Source organism: Schistocerca gregaria, chromosome 7 (genome assembly GCF_023897955.1).
Source record: "Schistocerca gregaria isolate iqSchGreg1 chromosome 7, iqSchGreg1.2, whole genome shotgun sequence".
In the NCBI taxonomy this organism is placed as follows: domain Eukaryota; kingdom Metazoa; phylum Arthropoda; class Insecta; order Orthoptera; family Acrididae; genus Schistocerca; species Schistocerca gregaria.
In genome coordinates this window covers 11,999,803-12,021,348 of record NC_064926.1, presented here as the reverse complement: position 1 = coordinate 12,021,348, position 21,546 = coordinate 11,999,803, and positions in this window count along the sequence as shown.

The following is a 21,546-nucleotide window of genomic DNA, read 5'->3' as shown; positions in this document are numbered from 1 at the left end:
GGAACGATCAAATCGTAAACTCCTTGAGACATTACTCCCATGGAGGAAATTGAGCATGGTGACTGTTGCATTCAATCCCGATGCATTTTCTGTGTTTCACCAACACTCTGATAGTCCACTGATTACAGAATGCCACGAGATGTGCTTCGGAAACTATTACTGATCTTCCAGGGAACGAGCAAATCATAGACTATTTCAGACATTACTCCCATGGAGGAAAGTGCGGATGGTGACTGTTGTATTCAATCCCGATGCAATTTCTGTGTTTCATCAACACTCTGATAGTCCGCAGATTACAGAATGCCACCAGATGTGCATCGGAAACTACTACTGGTCTTCCAGGTAACGATCAAAGCGTAGACAGTTTGAGAATTACTCCCATGGAGGAAGGTGCGCATGGTGTCTGTTGTATTAAATCCCGATGCAATTTCTGTGTTTCTACAACACTATGATACTCCACACATTACAGAATGCCTCCAGATGTGCATCGGAAACTACTACTGGTGTTCCAGGGAACGATCAAATCGAAAACTCCTCCCATGGAGGAAAGTGAGCATGGTGACTGTTGTATTCAATCCCGATGCATATTCTGTGTTTCACCAACACTCTGATAGTCCACAGATTACAGAATGCCACGAGAGGTGCATCGGAAACTACTACTGGTCCTCCAGGAACGATCAAAGCGTAGACTGTCTCAGACATTACTCCCATGGAGGAAAGTGCGGATGGTGACTGTTGTATTCAATCCCGATGCAATTTCTGTGTTTCACCAACACTCTGATAGTCCACAAAATACAGAATGCCACGAGATGTGGATCGGAAACTACTACTGGTCTTCCAGCGAACGATCAAAGCGTAGACTGTTTCAGACATTACTCCCATGGAGGAAATTGCGCATGGTGACTGTTGTATTCAATCCATATGCAATTTCTGTGTTTCATCAACACTCTGATAGTCCACAGATTACAGAATGCCTCCAGATGTTAATCGGAAACTACAACTGGTCTTCCAGAGAACGTCAAACCGTAGACAGTTTGGGATATTTCTCCCATGGAGGAAAGTGCGCATGGTGACTGTTGTATTCAATCCCGATGCAATTTCTGTGTTTCATCAACACTCTGATAGTCCACAGATTACAGAATGCCTCCAGATGTTAATTAGAAACTACTACTGGTCTTCCAGGGATCGATCAAAGCGTAGAATCTTTGAGACATTACTCCCATGGAGTAAAGTGCGCATGGTGACTGTTGTATTCAATCCCGATGTAATTTCTGTGTTTCATCAACACTCTGATAGTCCACAGATTACAGAATGCCTCGAGATGTGCATTGGAAATTACTACTGGTCTTCCAGGTAACGATCAAAGCGTAGACTGTTTGAGAATTACTCCCATGGAGGAAGGTGCGCATGGTGTCTGTTGTATTAAATCCCGGTGCAATTTCTGTGTTTCATCAACACTATGATACTCCACACATTACAGAATGCCTCCAGATGTGCATCGGAAACTACTACTGGTGTTCCAGGGAACGATCAAATCGTAAACTCCTTGAGACATTACTCCCATGGAGGAAAGTGAGCATGGTGAATGTTGTATTCAATCCATATGCAATTTCTGTGTTTCATCAACACTCTGATAGTCCACAGATTACAGAATGCCTCCAGATGTTAATCGGAAACTACTACTGGTCTTCCAGAGAACGATCAAACCGTAGACAGTTTGGGATATTTCTCCCATGGAGGAAAGTGCGCATGGTGACTGTTGTATTCAATCCCGATGCAATTTCTGTGTTTCATCAACACTCTGATAGTCCACAGATTACAGAATGCCTCCAGATGTTAATTGGAAACTACTACTGGTCTTCCAGGGATCGATCAAATCGTAAACTGCTTGAGACATTACTCACATGGAGAAAAGTGCGCATGGTGACTGTTGTATTCAATCCCGATGTAATTTCTGTGTTTCATCATCACTCTGATAGTCGACAGACTACGGAAAGCCTGGAGATGTGCATCGCAAGCTACTACTGGTCTTTCAGGGAACGATCAAAGCGTAGACTGTTTGAGACATTAATCCCATGGAGGTAAGTGCGCATGGTGACTGTAGTATTCAATCCCGATGCAAATTCAGTGATTCATCAACACTCTGATACTCAACAGATTACAGAATGCCACGAGATGTGCATTTGAAACTACTACTGGTCTTCCCGGGAGCGATCAAAGCGTAGACTGTTTGAGACATTACTATCATGGAGGAAAGTGCGCATGGTGACCGTTGTATTCAATCCCGATGCAATTTCTGTATTTGATCAACACTCTGAAAGTCCACAGAATACAGAATGCCTCGAGATGTGCATCGGAAATTACTACTGGTCTTCCAGGGAACGATCAAAGCGTAGACTGTTTGAGTCATTACTTTTATGGAGGAATGTGCGCATGGTGAATGTTGTATTCAATCCCGATGCAAATTCTGTGTTTCATCAACACTCTGATATTCCACAGATTACAGAATGCCTCCAGATGTTCATCGGAAACTACTACTGGTCTTCCAGGGAACGATCAAAGCGTAGACTGTTTGAGACATTACGTTTATGGAGGAATGTGCGCATGGTGACTGTTGTATTCAATCCCGATGCAATTTCTGTGTTTCATCAACACCCTAATAGTCCACAGATTACAGAGTGCCTTCAGATGTGCATCGGAAACTACTACTGGTCTTCCAGGAACGATCAAATCGTAGACTGTTTGGGACATTACTCCCATGGAGGAAAGTGCGCATGGTGACTGTTGTATTCAATCCCGTTGCAAATTCTGTGTTTCATCAACACTCTGATAGTCCACAGATTACAGAATGCCACCAGATGTGCATCGGAAAGTACTACTGGTCTTCCAGGGAACGATCAAAGCATAGACTGTTTCAGACATTACTCCCATGGAGGAAAGTGCGGATGGTGACTGTTGTATTCAATCCCGATGCAATTTCTGTGGTTCATCAACACTCTGATAGTCCGCAGATTACAGAATGCCTCCAGATGTGCATCGGAAACTACTACTGGTCTTCCAGGGAACGATCAAAGCGTAGATTGTTTTAGACATTACTCCCATGGAGGAAAGTGAGCATGGTGACTGTTGCATTCAATCGCGATGCATTTTCTGTGTTTCACCAACACTCTGATAGTCCACAGATTACAGAATGCCACGAGATGTGGATCGGAAACTACTACTGTTCTTCCAGGGAACGATCAAAGCATAGACTGTTTCAGACATTACTCCCATGGAGGAATGTGCGGATGGTGACTGTTGTATTCAATCCCGATGCAATTTCTGTGTTTCATCAACACTCTGATAGTCCCCAGATTACAGAATGCCACCAGATGTGCATCGGAAACTACTACTGGTCTTCCAGGGAAAGATCAAAGCGTAGACTGTTTTAGACATACCTCCCGTGGAGGAAAGTGCGCATGGTGACTGTTGTATTCAATCCCGATGCAATTTCTGTGTTTCATCAACACTCTGATAGTCCACAGATTGCAAAATGCCACCAGATGTACATCGGAATCAACTACTGGTCTTCCAGGGAACGATCAAAGCGTAGACTGTTTGTGAATTACTCCCATGGAGGAAATTTGCGCATGGTGATTGTTGTATTCAATCCCGATGCAATTTCTGTGTTTCATCAACACTCTGATACTCCACAGATTACAGAATGCCTCCAGATGTGCATCAGAAACTACTACTGGTCTTCCAGGGAACGATCAAATAGTAAACTCCTTGAGACATTACTCCCATGGGGGAAAGTGAGCATGGTGACTGTTGCATTCAATCCCGATGCATTTTCGGTGTTTCACCAACACTCTGATAGTCCACAGATTACAGAATGCCTCCAGATGTGCATCGGAAACTACTACTGGTCTTCCAGGGAACGATCAAAGCGTAGACTGTTTGAGACATTACTCCCATCGAGGAAAGTGCGCATGGTGGCTGTTGTATTCAATCCCGATGCAATATCTGTGTTTCATCAACACTCTGTTAGTCCACAGATTACAGAATGCCACCAGATGTGCATCGCAAAGTACTACAGGTCTTCGAGGGAACGATCAAAGCGTAGACTTTTTGAGAATTACTCCCATGGAGGAAACAGCGCATGGTGACTGTTGTATTCAATCCCGATGCAATTTCTGTGTTTCATCAACACTCTGATACTCCACAGATTACAGAATGCCTCCAGATGTGCATCGGAAACTACTACTGGTCTTCCAGGGAACGATCAAAGCGTAGACTGTTTGAGACATTACTCCCATCGAGGAAAGTGCGCATGGTGGCTGTTGTATTCAATCCCGATGCAATATCTGTGTTTCATCAACACTCTGTTAGTCCACAGATTACAGAATGCCTCCAGATTTGCATCGGAAACTACTACTGGTCTTCCAGGGAACGATCTAATCGTAAACTCCTTGAGACATTACTCCCATGGAGGAAAGTGAGCATGGTGACTGTTGCATTCAATCCCGATGCATTTTCTGTGTTTCACCAACACTCTGATAGTCCACAGATTACAGAATGCCACGAGATGTGCATCGGAAACTACTACTGATCTTCCAGGGAACGAGCAAAGCCTAGACTATTTCAGACATTACTCCCATGGAGGAAAGTGCGTATGGTGACTGTTGTATTCAATCCCGATGCAATTTCTGTGTTTCATCAACACTCTGATAGTCCCAAGATTACAGAATGCAACCAGATGTGCATCGGAAACTACTACTGGTCTTCCAGGGAACGATCAAAGCGTAGACAGTTTGAGACATACCTCCCGTGGAGGAAAGTGCGCATGGTGACTGTTGTATTCAATCCCGATGCAATTTCTATGTTTCATCAACACTCTGATAGTCCACAGATTGCAGAATGCCACCAGATGTACATCGGAATCAACTACTGGTCTTCCAGGGAACGATCAAAGCGTAGACTGTTTGAGAATTACCCCCATGGAGGAAGGTGCGCATGGTGATTGTTGTATTCAATCCCGATGCAATTCCTGTGTTTCATCAACACTCTGATACTCCACAGATTACAGAATGCCACGAGATGTGCATCGGAAACTACTACTGGTCTTCCAGGGAACGATCAAAGCGTAGACTGTCTCAGACATTACTCCCATGGAGGAAAGTGCGGATGGTGACTGTTGTATTCAATCCCGATGCAATTTCTGTGATTCATCAACACTCTGATAGTCGCCAGACTACAGAATGCCACCAGATGTGCATCGGAAACTACTACTGGTCTTCCAGGTAACGATTAAAGCGTAGACTGTTTCAGACATTACTCCCATGGAGGAAAGTGCGGATGGTGACTATTGTATTCAATCCCGATGCATCAAAACTCTGATAGTCCCCAGACTACAGAATGCCACCAGATGTGCATCGGAAACTACTACTGGTCTTCCAGGTAACGATTAAAGCGTAGACTGTTTGAGACATATCTCCCGTGGAGGAAAGTGCGCATGGTGACTTTTGTATTCAATCCCGATGCAATTTCTGTGTTTCACCAACACTCTGATAGTCCACAGATTACAGAATGCCACGAGATGTGCATCGGAAACTACTACTGGTCTTCCAGGGAACGATCAAAGCGTACACTGTTTCAGACATTACTCCCATGGAGGAAAGTGCGGATGGTGACTATTGTATTCAATCCCGATGCAATTTCTGTGTTTCATCAACACTCTGATAGTCCACAGATTATAGAATGTCACCAGATGTGCATCGGAAACTTTTGCTGGTCTTCCAGGGAACGATCAAAGCGTAGACTGTTTGAGACATACCTCCCGTGGAGCAAAGTGCGCATGGTGACTGTTGTATTAAATCCCGCTGCTATTTCTGTGTTTCATCAACACTCTGATAGTCCACAGATTTCAGAGGGCCTCCAGATGTGCATCGGAAACTGCTACTGGTCTTCCAGAGAACGATCAAAGCGTAGACAGTTTGGGATATTTCTCCCATGGAGGAAAGTGCGCATGGTGACTGTTGTATTCATTTCCGATGCAATTTCTGTGTTTCATCAACACTCTGATAGTCCACAGATTACAGAATGCCTCCAGATGTTAATCGGAAACTACTACTGGTCTTCCAGGGATCGATCAAAGCGTAGACTGTTTGAGACATTACTCCCATGGAGGAAAGTGGCATGGTGACTGTTGTATTCAATCCCGATGCAAATTCAGTGATTCATCAACAGTCTGATACTCAACAGATTACAGAATGCCTCCAGATGTGCATCGGAAACTACTACTGGTCTTTCAGGGAACGATCAAAGCGTAGACTGTTTCAGACATTACTCCCATGGAGGACAGTGCGCATGGTGACTGTTGTAGTCAATCCCGATGCAATTTCTGTGTTTCAGCAACACGCTGATAGTCCACAGATTACAGAATGCCACGATATGTGCATCGGAAACTACTTCTGGTCTTCCCGGTAGCGATCAAAGCGTAGACTGTTTGAGACATTACTCCCATGGAGGAAAGTGAGCATGGTGACTGTTGTATTCAATCCCGATGCAATTACAGTGTTTCATCAACACTATGATGGTCCACAGATTACCGAATGCCACCAGATGTGCATCGGAAACTACTACTGGTCCCTCAGGGAACGATCAAAGCGTAGACTGTTTGACACATTACTCCCTTGGAGGAAAGGGCGCATGATGACTGTTGTATTCAATCCCGATGCAATTTCTGTGTTTCATCAACACTCTGATAGTCCACAGATTACAGAATGCCTCCAGATGTGCATCGGAAACTACTACTGGTCTTCCAGGGAACGATCAAATCGTAAACTCCTTGAGACATTACTCCCATGGAGGAAAGTGAGCATGGTGACTGTTGCATTCAATCCCGATGCATTTTCTGTGTTTCACCAACACTCTGATAGTCCACAGATTACAGAATGCCACGAGATGTGCATCGGAAACTACTACTGATCTTCCAGGGAACGAGCAAAGCATAGACTATTTCAGACATTACTCCCATGGAGGAAAGTGCGTATGGTGACTGTTGTATTCAATCCCGATGCAATTTCTGTGTTTCATCAACTCTCTGATAGTCCCCAGATTACAGAATGCCACCAGATGTGCATCGGAAACTACTACTGATCTTCCAGGGAACGAGCAAAGCATAGACTATTTCAGACATTACTCCCATGGAGGAAAGTGCGTATGGTGACTGTTGTATTCAATCCCGATGCAATTTCTGTGTTTCATCAACACTCTGATAGTCCACAGATTGCAGAATGCCACCAGATGTACATCGGAATCAACTACTGGTCTTCCAGGGAACGATCAAAGCGTAGACTGTTTGAGAATTACCCCCTTGGAGGAAGGTGCGCATGGTGATTGTTGTATTCAATCCCGATGCAATTTCTGTGTTTCATCAACACTCTGATACTCCACAGATTACAGAATGCCACGAGATGTGCATCGGAAACTACTACTGGTCTTCCAGGGAACGATCAAAGCGTAGACTGTCTCAGACATTACTCCCATGGAGGAAAGTGCGGATGGTGACTGTTGTATTCAATCCCGATGCAATTTCTGTGTCTCATCAACACTCTGATAGTCGCCAGACTACAGAATGCCACCAGATGTGCATCGGAAACTACTACTGGTCTTCCAGGTAACGATTAAAGCGTAGACTGTTTGAGTCATACCTCCCGTGGAGGAAAGTGCGCATGGTGACTGTTGTATTCAATCCCGATGCAATTTGTGTGTTTCACCAACACTCTGATAGTCTACAGATTACAGAATGCCACGAGATGTGCATCGGAAACTACTACTGGTCTTCCAGGGAACGATCAAAGCGTACACTGTTTCAGACATTACTCCCATGGAGGAAAGTGCGGATGGTGACTATTGTATTCAATCCCGATGCAATTTCTGTGTTTCATCAACACTCTGATAGTCCACAGATTACAGAATGTCACCAGATGTGCATCGGAAACTACTGCTGGTCTTCCAGGGAACGATCAAAGCGTAGACTGTTTGAGACATACCTCCCGTGGAGCAAAGTGCGCATGGTGACTGTTGTATTAAATCCCGATGCTATTTCTGTGTTTCATCAACACTCTGATAGTCCACAGATTTCAGAGGGCCTCCAGATGTGCATCGGAAACTGCTACTGGTCTTCCAGAGAACGATCAAAGCGTAGACAGTTTGGGATATTTCTCCCATGGAGGAAAGTGCGCATGGTGACTGTTGTATTCATTTCCGATGCAATTTCTGTGTTTCATCAACACTCTGATAGTCCACAGATTACAGAATGCCTCCAGATGTTAATCGGAAACTACTACTGGTCTTCCAGGGAACGATCAGAGCGTAGACTGTTTGAGACATTACTCCCATGGAGGAAAGTGGCATGGTGACTGTTGTATTCAATCCCGATGCAAATTCAGTGATTCATCAACAGTCTGATACTCAACTGATTACAGAATGCCTCAAGATGTACATCGGAAACTACTACTGGTCTTTCAGGGAACGATCAAAGCGTAGACTGTTTCAGACATTACTCCCGTGGAGGACTGTGCGCATGGTGACTGTTGAAGTAAATCCCGATGCAATTTCTGTGTTTCATCAACACGCTGATAGTCCACAGATTACAGAATGCCACGATATGTGCATCGGAAACTACTTCTGGTCTTCCCGGTAGCGATCAAAGCGTAGACTGTTTGAGACATTACTCCCATGGAGGAAAGTGAGCATGGTGACTGTTGTATTCAGTCCCGATGCAATTACAGTGTTTCATGAACACTATGATGGTCCACAGATTACCGAATGCCACCAGATGTGCATCGGAAACTACTACTGGTCCCTCAGGGAACGATCAAAGCGTAGACTGTTTGACACATTACTCCCGTGGAGAAAGGGCGCATGATGACTGTTGTATTCAATCCCGATGCAATTTCTGTGTTTCATCAACACTCTGATAGTCCACAGATTACAGAATGCCTCCAGATGTGCATCGGAAATTACTACTGGTCTTCTAGGGAACGATCAAAGCGTAGACTGTTTGAGACATTACTTATATGGAGGAATGTGCGCATGGTGAATGTTGTATTTAATCCCGATGCAATTTCTGTGTTTCATCAACACTCTGATATTAAACAGATTACAGAATGCCTGCAGATGTTCATCGGAAACTACTACTGGTCTTCCAGGGAACAATCAAAGCGTAGACTGTTTGAGACATACCTCCCGTGGAGGAAAGTGCGCATGGTGACTTTTGTATTCAATCCCGATGCAATTTCTGTGTTTCATCAACACTCTGATAGTCCACAGATTACAGAATGATACGAGCTGTGCATCGAAAACTACTACTGGTCTTCCCGGGAACAATCAAAGCGTATACTGTTTCAGACATTACTCCCATGGAGGAAAGTGCGCATGGTGACTATTGTATTCTATCCCGATGCAATTTCTGTGTTTCATCAACACTCTGATAGTCCACAGATTACAGAATGCATCCAGATGTGCATCGGAAACTACTACTGGTCTTCCAGGGAACAAACAAAGCGTAGACTGCTTGAAAATTACTCCCTTGGAGGAAAGTGCGCATGGTGACTGTTGTATTCAATCCCGATGCGATTTCTGTGTTTCATCAACACTCTGATAGTCCACAGATTACAGAATGCCTCCAGATGTGCATCGGAAACTACTACTGGTCTTCCAGGGAACGATCAAAGCGTACACTGTTTGAGACATTACTCCCATGGAGGAAAGTGCGCATGGTGACTGTTGTATTTAATCCCGATGCAATATCTGTGTTTCATCAACACTATGATAGTCCACAGATTACAGAATGATTTCAGATGTGCATCGGAAACTACTACTGGTCTTCCCGGGAACGATCAAATCGTAGACTGTTTCAGACATTACTCCCATGGAGGAAAGTGCGGATGGTGATTGTTGTATTCAATCCCGATGCAATATCTGTGTTTCATCAACACTCTGATACTCCACAGATTACAGAATGCCTCCAAATGTGCATCGGAAACTACTACTGGTCTTCCAGGGAACGATCAAAGCGTAAACTCTTTGAGACATTACTCCCATGGAGGAAGTGCGCATGGTGACTGTTGTATTCAATCCCGATGCTTTTCCTGTGTTTCATCAACACTCTGATAGTCCACAGATTACAGAATTCCTCCAGATGTTAATCGGAAACTACTACTGGTCTTCCAGGGAACGATCAAAGCGTAGACTCTTTGAGACATTACTCCCATGGAGGAAGGTGGCATGGTGACTGTTGTATTCAATCCCGATGCAAATTCAGTGATTCATCAACAGTCTGATACTCAACAGATTACAGAATGCCTCCAGATGTGCATCGGAAACTACTACTGGTCTTTCAGGGAACGATCAAAGCGTAGACTGTTTGAGACATTACTCCCATGGAGGAAAGTGCGCATGGTGACTGTTGTAGTCAATCCCGATGCAATTTCTGTGTTTCATCAACACGCTGATAGTCCACAGATTACAGAATGCCACGATATGTGCATCGGAAACTACTTCTGGTCTTCCCGGTAGCGATCAAAGCGTAGACTGTTTGAGACATACCTCCCGTGGAGGAAAGTGCGCATGGTGACTGTTATATTCAATCCCGATGCAATTTCTGTGTTTCATCAACACTCTGATAGTCCACAAATTACAGAGTGCCTTCAGATGTTCATCGGAAACTACTACTGGTCTTCCAGGGAACGATCAAAGCGTCGACTGTTTGAGACATTACGTTTATGGAGGAAAGTACGCATGGTGACTGTTGTATTCAATCCCGATGCAATTTCTGTGTTTCATCAACACTCTGATACTCCACAGATTACAGAATGCCTCCAAATGTGCATCGGAAACTACGACTGATCTTGCAGGGAACGATCAAAACGTAGACTGATTGAGACGTATCTCCCATGGAGGAAAGTGCGCATGGTGACTGTTGAATTCAATCCCGATGCAATTACTGTGTTTCATCAACACTCTGATAGTCCACAGATTACAGAATGATACGAGCTGTGCATCGAAAACTACTACTGGTCTTCCCGGGAACAATCAAAGCGTATACTGTTTCAGACATTACTCCCATGGAGGAAAGTGCGCATGGTGAATATTGTATTCTATCCCGATGCAATTTCAGTGTTTCATCAACACTCTGATAGTCCACAGATTACAGAATGCATCCAGATGTGCATCGCAAACTACTACTGGTCTTCCAGGGAACGATCAAAGCGTAGACTGATTGAGACGTACCTCCCATGGAGGAAAGTGCGCATGGTGACTGTTGTATTCAATCCCGATGCAATTACTGTGTTTCATCAACACTCTGATAGTCCACAGTTTACAGAATGCCACCAGATGTGCATCGGAAACTACTACTGGTCTTCCAGGGAACAAACAAAGCGTAGACTGCTTGAAAATTACTCCCTTGGAGGAAAGTGCGCATGGTGACTGTTGTATTTAATCCCGATGCAATATCTGTGTTTCATCAACACTATGATAGTCCACAGATTACAGAATGATTTCAGATGTGCATCGGAAACTACTACTGGTCTTCCTGGGAACGATCAAAGCGTAGACTGTTTCAGACATTACTCCCATGGAGGAAAGTGCGGATGGTGACTGTTGTATTCAATCCCGATGCAATATCTGTGTTTCATCAACACTCTGATACTCCACAGATTACAGAATGCCTCCAAATGTGCATCGGAAACTACTACTGGTCTTCCAGGGAACGATCAAAGCGTAAACTCTTTGAGACATTACTCCCATGGAGGAAGTGCTCTTGGTGACTGTTGTATTCAATCCCGATGCTTTTCCTGTGTTTCATCAACACTCTGATAGTCCACAGATTACAGAATGCCACGAGATGTGCATCGGAAACTACTACTGTCTTCCCGGGAACAATCAAAGCGTATACTGTTTCAGACATTACTCCCATGGAGGAAAGTGCGCATGGTGCCTGTTGTATTCAATCCCGATGCAATTTCTGTGTTTCATCAACACTCTGATAGTCCACAGATTACAGAATGCCAGCAGATGTGCATCGGAAACTACTACTGGTCTTCCAGGGAACAAACAAAGCGTAGACTGCTTGAAAATTACTCCCTTGGAGGAAAGTGCGCATGGTGACTGTTGTATTCAATCCCGATGCGATATCTGTGTTTCTTCAACACTCTGATAGTCCACAGATTACAGAATGCCTCCAGATGTGCATCGGAAACTACTACTGGTCTTCCAGGGAACGATCAAAGCGTACACTGTTTGAGACATTACTCCCACGGAGGAAAGTGTTCATGGTGACTGTTGTATTTAATCCCGATGCAATATCTGTGTTTCATCAACACTATGATAGTCCACAGATTACAGAATGATTTCAGATGTGCATCGGAAACTACTATTGGTCTTCCCGGGAACGATCAAAGCGTAGACTGTTTCAGACATTACTCCCATGGAGGAAAGTGCGGATGGTGACTGTTGTATTCAATCCCGATGCAATATCTGTGTTTCATCAACACTCTGATACTCCACAGATTACAGAATGCCTCCAAATGTGCATCGGAAACTACTACTGGTCTTCCAGGGAACGATCAAAGCGTAAACTCTTTGAGACATTACTCCCATGGAGGAAGTGCTCTTGGTGACTGTTGTATTCAATCCCGATGCTTTTCCTGTGTTTCATCAACACTCTGATAGTCCACAGATTACAGAATGCCACGAGATGTGCATCGGAAACTACTACTGGTCTTCCCGGGAACAATCAAAGCGTATACTGTTTCAGACATTACTCCCATGGAGGAAAGTGCGCATGGTGCCTGTTGTATTCAATCCCGATGCAATTTCTGAGTTTCATCAACACTCTGATAGTCCACAGATTACAGAATGCCAGCAGATGTGCATCGGAAACTACTACTGATCTTCTAGGGAACGATCAAAGCGTGGACTGATTGAGACGTACCTCCCATGGAGGAAAGTGCGCATGGTGACTGTTGTATCCAATCCCGATGCAATTTCTGTGATTCATCAACACTCTGATAGTCGGCCGATTACAGAATGCCACCAGATGTGCATCGGAAACTACTACTGGCCTTCCAGGGAACGATCAAAGCGTAGACTGTTAGAGACATTACTTCCATGGAGCAAAGTGCGCATGGTAACTGTTGTATTCAATCCCGATGCAATTTCTGTGTTTCATCAACACTCTGATAGTCTACAGATTACAGAATGCCACCAGATGTGCATCGGAAACTACTACTGGTCTTCCAGGGAACGATCAAAGCGTAGGCTGTTTGAGACATTACTCCCATGGAGGAATGTGCTCATGGTGACTGTTGTATTCAATCCCAAGGCAATTTCTGTGTTTCATCAACACTCTGATAGTCCACATATTACAGAATGCCTCCAGATGTTCATCGGAAACTACTACTGGTCTTCCAGGGAACGATCAAAGCGCAGACTGTTTGAGACATTACTACCGTGGAGGAAAGTGCGCATGGTGACTGTTGTATTCAATCCCTATGCAATTTCTGTGTTTCATCAACACTCTGATAGTCCACAAATAACAGAATGACTCCAGATATTCATCGGAAACTACAACCGGTCTTCCAGGGAACGATCAAAGCGTAGACTGTTTGAGACATTACTTTTATGTAGGAATGTGCTCATGGTGACAGTTGTATTCCATCCCGATGCAATTTCTGTGTTTCATCAACACTCTGATAGTCCACAGATTACAGAATGCCTCCAGATGTGCATCGGAAACTACTATTGGTCTTCCAGTGAACGATCAAAGCGTAGACTGTTTGAAACATACCTCCCAATGCGGAAAGTGCGCATGGTGACTATTGTATTCAATCCCGTTGCAAATTCTGTGTTTCATCAACACTCTGATAGTCCACAGATTACAGAATGCCACCAGATGTGCATCGGAAAGTACTACTGGTCTTCCAGGGAACGATCAAATCGTAAACTCCTTGGGACATTACTCCCATGGAGGAAAGTGAGCGTGGTGACTGTTGTATTCAATCACGATTCATTTTCTGTGTTTCACCAACACTCTGATAGTCCACAGATTACAGAATGCCACGAGATGTGCACCGGAAACTACTACTGGTCTCCCAGGGAACGATTAAAGCGTAGACTGTCTCAGACATTACTCCCATGGAGTAAAGTGCGGATGGTGACTGTTGTATTCAATCCAGATGCAATTTCTGTGTTTCATCAACACTCTGATAGTCCACAGATTACAGAATGTCACCAGATGTGCATCGGAAACTACTACTGGTCTTCCATTGAACGATCAAAGCGTAGACTGTTTGAGACATACCTCCCGTGGAGCAAAGTGCGCATGGTGACAGTTGTAATCAATCCCGATGCTATTTCTGTGTTTCATCAACACTCTGATAGTCCACAGATTTCAGAATGCCTCCAGATGTGCATCGGAAACTACTACTGGTCTTCCAGAGAACGATCAAAGCGTAGACAGTTTGGGATATTTCTCCCATGGAGGAAAGTGCGCATGGTGACTGTTGTATTCATTCCCGATGCAATTTCTGTGTCTCATCAACACTCTGATAGTCCACAGATTACAGAATGCCTCCAGATGTTAATCGGAAACTACTACTGGTCTTCCAGGGAACGATCAAATCGTAGACTGTTTGAGACATTACTCCCATGGAGGAAAGTGCGCATGGTGACTGTTGTATTCAATCCGGATGCAATTTCTGTGTTTCATCATCACTCTGATAGTCGACAGACTACGGAAAGCCTCCAGATGTGCATCGTATACTACTACTGGTCTTTCAGGGAACGATCAAAGCGTAGACTGTTTGAGACTTTAATCGCATGGAGGTAAGTGGCATGGTGACTGCTGTATTCAATCCCGATGCAAATTCAGTGATTCATCAACAGTCTGATACTCAACAGATTACAGAATGCCTCCAGATGTGCATCGGAAACTACTACTGGTCTTTCAGGGAACGATCAAAGCGTAGACTGTTTGAGACATTACTCCCATGGAGGAAAGTGCGCATGGTGACTGTTGTAGTCAATCCCGATGCAATTTCTGTGTTTCATCAACACGCTGATAGTCCACAGATTACAGAATGTCACGATATGTGCATCGGAAACTACTTCTGGTCTTCCCGGTACCGATCAAAGCGTAGACTGTTTGAGACATTACTCACATGGAGAAAAGTGAGCATGCTGACTGTTGTATTCAATCCCGATGCAATTACAGTGTTTCATCAACACTATGATGGTCCACAGATTACAGAATGCCACCAGATGTGCATCGGAAACTACTACTGGTCTCTCAGGGAACGATCAAATCGTAGACTGTTTGACACATTACTCCCGTGGAGGAAAGGGCGCATGATGACTGTTGTATTCAATCCCGATGCAATTTCTGTTTTTCATCAACACTCTGATAGTCCACAGATTACAGAATGCCTCCAGATGTGCATCGGAAGTTACTACTGGTCTTCTAGGGAACGATCAAAGCGTAGACTGTTTGAGACATTACTTATGTGGAGGAAAGTGCGCATGGTGACAGTTGTATTCAATCCCGATGCAATTTCTGTGTTTCATCAACACTCTAATAGTCCACAGATTACAGAGTGCCTTCAGATGTGCATCTTAAACTACTACTGGTCTTCCAGGAACGATCAAATCGTAGACTGTTTGGGACATTACTCCCATGGAGGAAAGTGCGCATGGTGACTGTTGTATTCAATCCCGATACAATTTCTGTGTTTCATCAACACTCTGATACTCCACAGATTACAGAATGCCTCCAAATGTGCATCGGAAACTACGACTGGTCTTGCAGGGAACGATCAAAACGTAGACTGATTGAGACGTATCTCCCATGGAGGAAAGTGCGCATGGTGACTGTTGAATTCAATCCCGATGCAATTACTGTGTTTCATCAACACTCTGATAGTCCACAGATTACAGAATGCCACGAGATGTGCATCGAAAATTACTACTGGTCTTCCCGAGAACAATCAAAGCGTATACTGTTTCAGACATTACTCCCATGGAGGAAAGTGCGCATGGTGACTATTGTATTCTATCCCGATGCAATTTCTGTGTTTCATCAACACTCTGATAGTCCACAGATTACAGAATGCATCCAGATGTGCATCGCAAACTACTACTGGTCTTCCAGGGAACGATCAAAGCGTAGACTGATTGAGACGTACCGCCCATGGAGGAAAGTGCGCATGGTGACTGTTGTATTTAATCCCGATGCAATTTCTGTGTTTCATCAACACTCTGATAGTCCACAGATTACAGAATGATTTCAGATGTGCATCGGAAACTACTACTGGTCTTTCCGGGAACGATCAAAGCGTAGACTGTTTCAGACATTACTCCCATGGAGGAAAGTGCGGATGGTGACTGTTGTATTCAATCCCGATGCAATATCTGAGTTTCATCAACACTCTGATACTCCACAGATTACAGAATGCCTCCAAATGTGCATCGGAAACTACTACTGGTCTTCCAGGGAACGATCAAAGCTTAAACTCTTTGAGACATTACTCCCATGGAGGAAGTGCGCATGGTGACTGTTGAATTGAATCCCGATGCTTTTCCTGTGTTTCATCAACACTCTGATAGTCCACAGATTACAGAATGCCACGAGATGTGCATCGGAAACTACTACTGGTCTTCCCGGGAACAATCAAAGCGTATACTGTTTCAGACATTACTCCCATGGAGGAAAGTGCGCATGGTGACTGTTGTATTCAATCCCGATGCAATTTCTGTGATTCATCAACACTCTGATAGTCGGCCGATTACAGAATGCCACCAGATGTGCATCGGAAACTACTACTGATCTTCTAGGGAACGATCAAAGCGTGGACTGATTGAGACGTACCTCCCATGGAGGAAAGTGCGCATGGTGACTGTTGTATCCAATCCCGATGCAATTTCTGTGATTCATCAACACTCTGATAGTCGGCCGATTACAGAATGCCACCAGATGTGCATCGGAAACTACTACTGGCCTTCCAGGGAACGATCAAAGCGTAGACTGTTAGAGACATTACTTCCATGGAGCAAAGTGCGCATGGTAACTGTTGTATTCAATCCCGATGCAATTTCTGTGTTTCATCAACACTCTGATAGTCTACAGATTACAGAATGCCACCAGATGTGCATCGGAAACTACTACTGGTCTTCCAGGGAACGATCAAAGCGTAGGCTGTTTGAGACATTACTCCCATGGAGGAATGTGCTCATGGTGACTGTTGTATTCATTCCCAAGGCAATTTCTGTGTTTCATCAATACTCTGATAGTCCACATATTACAGAATGCCTCCAGATGTTCATCGGAAACTACTACTGGTCTTCCAGGGAACGATCAAAGCGCAGACTGTTTGAGACATTACTACCGTGGAGGAAAGTGCGCATGGTGACTGTTGTATTCAATCCCTATGCAATTTCTGTGTTTCATCGACACTCTGATAGTCCACAAATAACAGAATGACTCCAGATGTTCATCGGAAACTACAACCGGTCTTCCAGGGAACGATCAAAGCGTAGACTGTTTGAGACATTACTTTTATGTAGGAATGTGCTCATGGTGACAGTTGTATTCCATCCCGATGCAATTTCTGTGTTTCATCAACACTCTGATAGTCCACAGATTACAGAATGCCTCCAGATGTGCATCGGAAACTACTATTGGTCTTCCAGTGAACGATCAAAGTATAGACTGTTTGAAACATACCTCCCAATGCGGAAAGTGCGCATGGTGACTGTTGTATTCAATCCCGTTGCAAATTCTGTGTTTCATCAACACTCTGATAGTCGACAGACTACGGAAAGCCTCCAGATGTGCATCGTATACTACTACTGGTCTTTCAGGGAACGATCAAAGCGTAGACTGTTTGAGACTTTAATCGCATGGAGGTAAGTGGCATGGTGACTGCTGTATTCAATCCCGATGCAAATTCAGTGATTCATCAACAGTCTGATACTCAACAGATTACAGAATGCCTCCAGATGTGCATCGGAAACTACTACTGGTCTTTCAGGGAACGATCAAAGCGTAGACTGTTTGAGACATTACTCCCATGGAGGAAAGTGCGCATGGTGACTGTTGTAGTCAATCCCGATGCAATTTCTGTGTTTCATCAACACGCTGATAGTCCACAGATTACAGAATGTCACGATATGTGCATCGGAAACTACTTCTGGTCTTCCCGGTACCGATCAAAGCGTAGACTGTTTGAGACATTACTCACATGGAGAAAAGTGAGCATGCTGACTGTTGTATTCAATCCCGATGCAATTACAGTGTTTCATCAACACTATGATGGTCCACAGATTACAGAATGCCACCAGATGTGCATCGGAAACTACTACTGGTCTCTCAGGGAACGATCAAATCGTAGACTGTTTGACACATTACTCCCGTGGAGGAAAGGGCGCATGATGACTGTTGTATTCAATCCCGATGCAATTTCTGTTTTTCATCAACACTCTGATAGTCCACAGATTACAGAATGCCTCCAGATGTGCATCGGAAGTTACTACTGGTCTTCTAGGGAACGATCAAAGCGTAGACTGTTTGAGACATTACTTATGTGGAGGAAAGTGCGCATGGTGACAGTTGTATTCAATCCCGATGCAATTTCTGTGTTTCATCAACACTCTAATAGTCCACAGATTACAGAGTGCCTTCAGATGTGCATCTTAAACTACTACTGGTCTTCCAGGAACGATCAAATCGTAGACTGTTTGGGACATTACTCCCATGGAGGAAAGTGCGCATGGTGACTGTTGTATTCAATCCCGATGCAATTTCTGTGTTTCATCAACACTCTGATACTCCACAGATTACAGAATGCCTCCAAATGTGCATCGGAAACTACGACTGGTCTTGCAGGGAACGATCAAAACGTAGACTGATTGAGACGTATCTCCCATGGAGGAAAGTGCGCATGGTGACTGTTGAATTCAATCCCGATGCAATTACTGTGTTTCATCAACACTCTGATAGTCCACAGATTACAGAATGCCACGAGATGTGCATCGAAAATTACTACTGGTCTTCCCGAGAACAATCAAAGCGTATACTGTTTCAGACATTACTCCCATGGAGGAAAGTGCGCATGGTGACTATTGTATTCTATCCCGATGCAATTTCTGTGTTTCATCAACACTCTGATAGTCCACAGATTACAGAATGCATCCAGATGTGCATCGCAAACTACTACTGGTCTTCCAGGGAACGATCAAAGCGTAGACTGATTGAGACGTACCGCCCATGGAAGAAAGTGCGCATGGTGACTGTTGTATTTAATCCCGATGCAATTTCTGTGTTTCATCAACACTCTGATAGTCCACAGATTACAGAATGATTTCAGATGTGCATCGGAAACTACTACTGGTCTTTCCGGGAACGATCAAAGCGTAGACTGTTTCAGACATTACTCCCATGGAGGAAAGTGCGGATGGTGACTGTTGTATTCAATCCCGATGCAATATCTGAGTTTCATCAACACTCTGATACTCCACAGATTACAGAATGCCTCCAAATGTGCATCGGAAACTACTACTGGTCTTCCAGGGAACGATCAAAGCTTAAACTCTTTGAGACATTACTCCCATGGAGGAAGTGCGCATGGTGACTGTTGAATTGAATCCCGATGCTTTTCCTGTGTTTCATCAACACTCTGATAGTCCACAGATTACAGAATGCCACGAGATGTGCATCGGAAACTACTACTGGTCTTCCCGGGAACAATCAAAGCGTATACTGTTTCAGACATTACTCCCATGGAGGAAAGTGCGCATGGTGACTGTTGTATTCAATCCCGATGCAATTTCTGTGATTCATCAACACTCTGATAGTCGGCCGATTACAGAATGCCACCAGATGTGCATCGGAAACTACTACTGATCTTCTAGGGAACGATCAAAGCGTGGACTGATTGAGACGTACCTCCCATGGAGGAAAGTGCGCATGGTGACTGTTGTATCCAATCCCGATGCAATTTCTGTGATTCATCAACACTCTGATAGTCGGCCGATTACAGAATGCCACCAGATGTGCATCGGAAACTACTACTGGCCTTCCAGGGAACGATCAAAGCGTAGACTGTTAGAGACATTACTTCCATGGAGCAAAGTGCGCATGGTAACTGTTGTATTCAATCCCGATGCAATTTCTGTGTTTCATCAACACTCTGATAGTCTACAGATTACAGAATGCCACCAGATGTGCATCGGAAACTACTACTGGTCTTCCAGGGAACGATCAAAGCGTAGGCTGTTTGAGACATTACTCCCATGGAGGAATGTGCTCATGGTGACTGTTGTATTCATTCCCAAGGCAATTTCTGTGTTTCATCAACACTCTGATAGTCCACATATTACAGAATGCCTCCAGATGTTCATCGGAAACTACTACTGGTCTTCCAGGGAACGATCAAAGCGCAGACTGTTTGAGACATTACTACCGTGGAGGAAAGTGCGCATGGTGACTGTTGTATTCAATCCCTATGCAATTTCTGTGTTTCATCGACACTCTGATAGTCCACAAATAACAGAATGACTCCAGATGTTCATCGGAAACTACAACCGGTCTTCCAGGGAACGATCAAAGCGTAGACTGTTTGAGACATTACTTTTATGTAGGAATGTGCTCATGGTGACAGTTGTATTCCATCCCGATGCAATTTCTGTGTTTCATCAACACTCTGATAGTCCACAGATTACAGAATGCCTCCAGATGTGCATCGGAAACTACTATTGGTCTTCCAGTGAACGATCAAAGTATAGACTGTTTGAAACATACCTCCCAATGCGGAAAGTGCGCATGGTGACTGTTGTATTCAATCCCGTTGCAAATTCTGTGTTTCATCAACACTCTGATAGTCCACAGATTACAGAATGCCACCAGATGTGCATCGGAAAGTACTACTGGTCTTCCAGGGAACGATCAAATCGTAGACTGTTTGAGACATACCTCCCGTGGAGCAAAGTGCGCATGGTGACAGTTGTAATCAATCCCGATGCTATTTCTGTGTTTCATCAACACTCTGATAGTCCACAGATTTCAGAATGCCTCCAGATGTGCATCGGAAACTACTACTGGTCTTCCAGAGAACGATCAAAGCGTAGACAGTTTGGGATATTTCTCCCATGGAGGAAAGTGCGCATGGTGACTGTTGTATTCATTCCCGATGCAATTTCTGTGTCTCATCAACACTCTGATAGTCCACAGATTACAGAATGCCTCCAGATGTTAATCGGAAACTACTACTGGTCTTCCAGGGAACGATCAAATCGTAGACTGTTTGAGACATTACTCCCATGGAGGAAAGTGCGCATGGTGACTGTTGTATTCAATCCGGATGCAATTTCTGTGTTTCATCATCACTCTGATAGTCGACAGACTACGGAAAGCCTCCAGATGTGCATCGTATACTACTACTGGTCTTTCAGGGAACGATCAAAGCGTAGACTGTTTGAGACTTTAATCGCATGGAGGTAAGT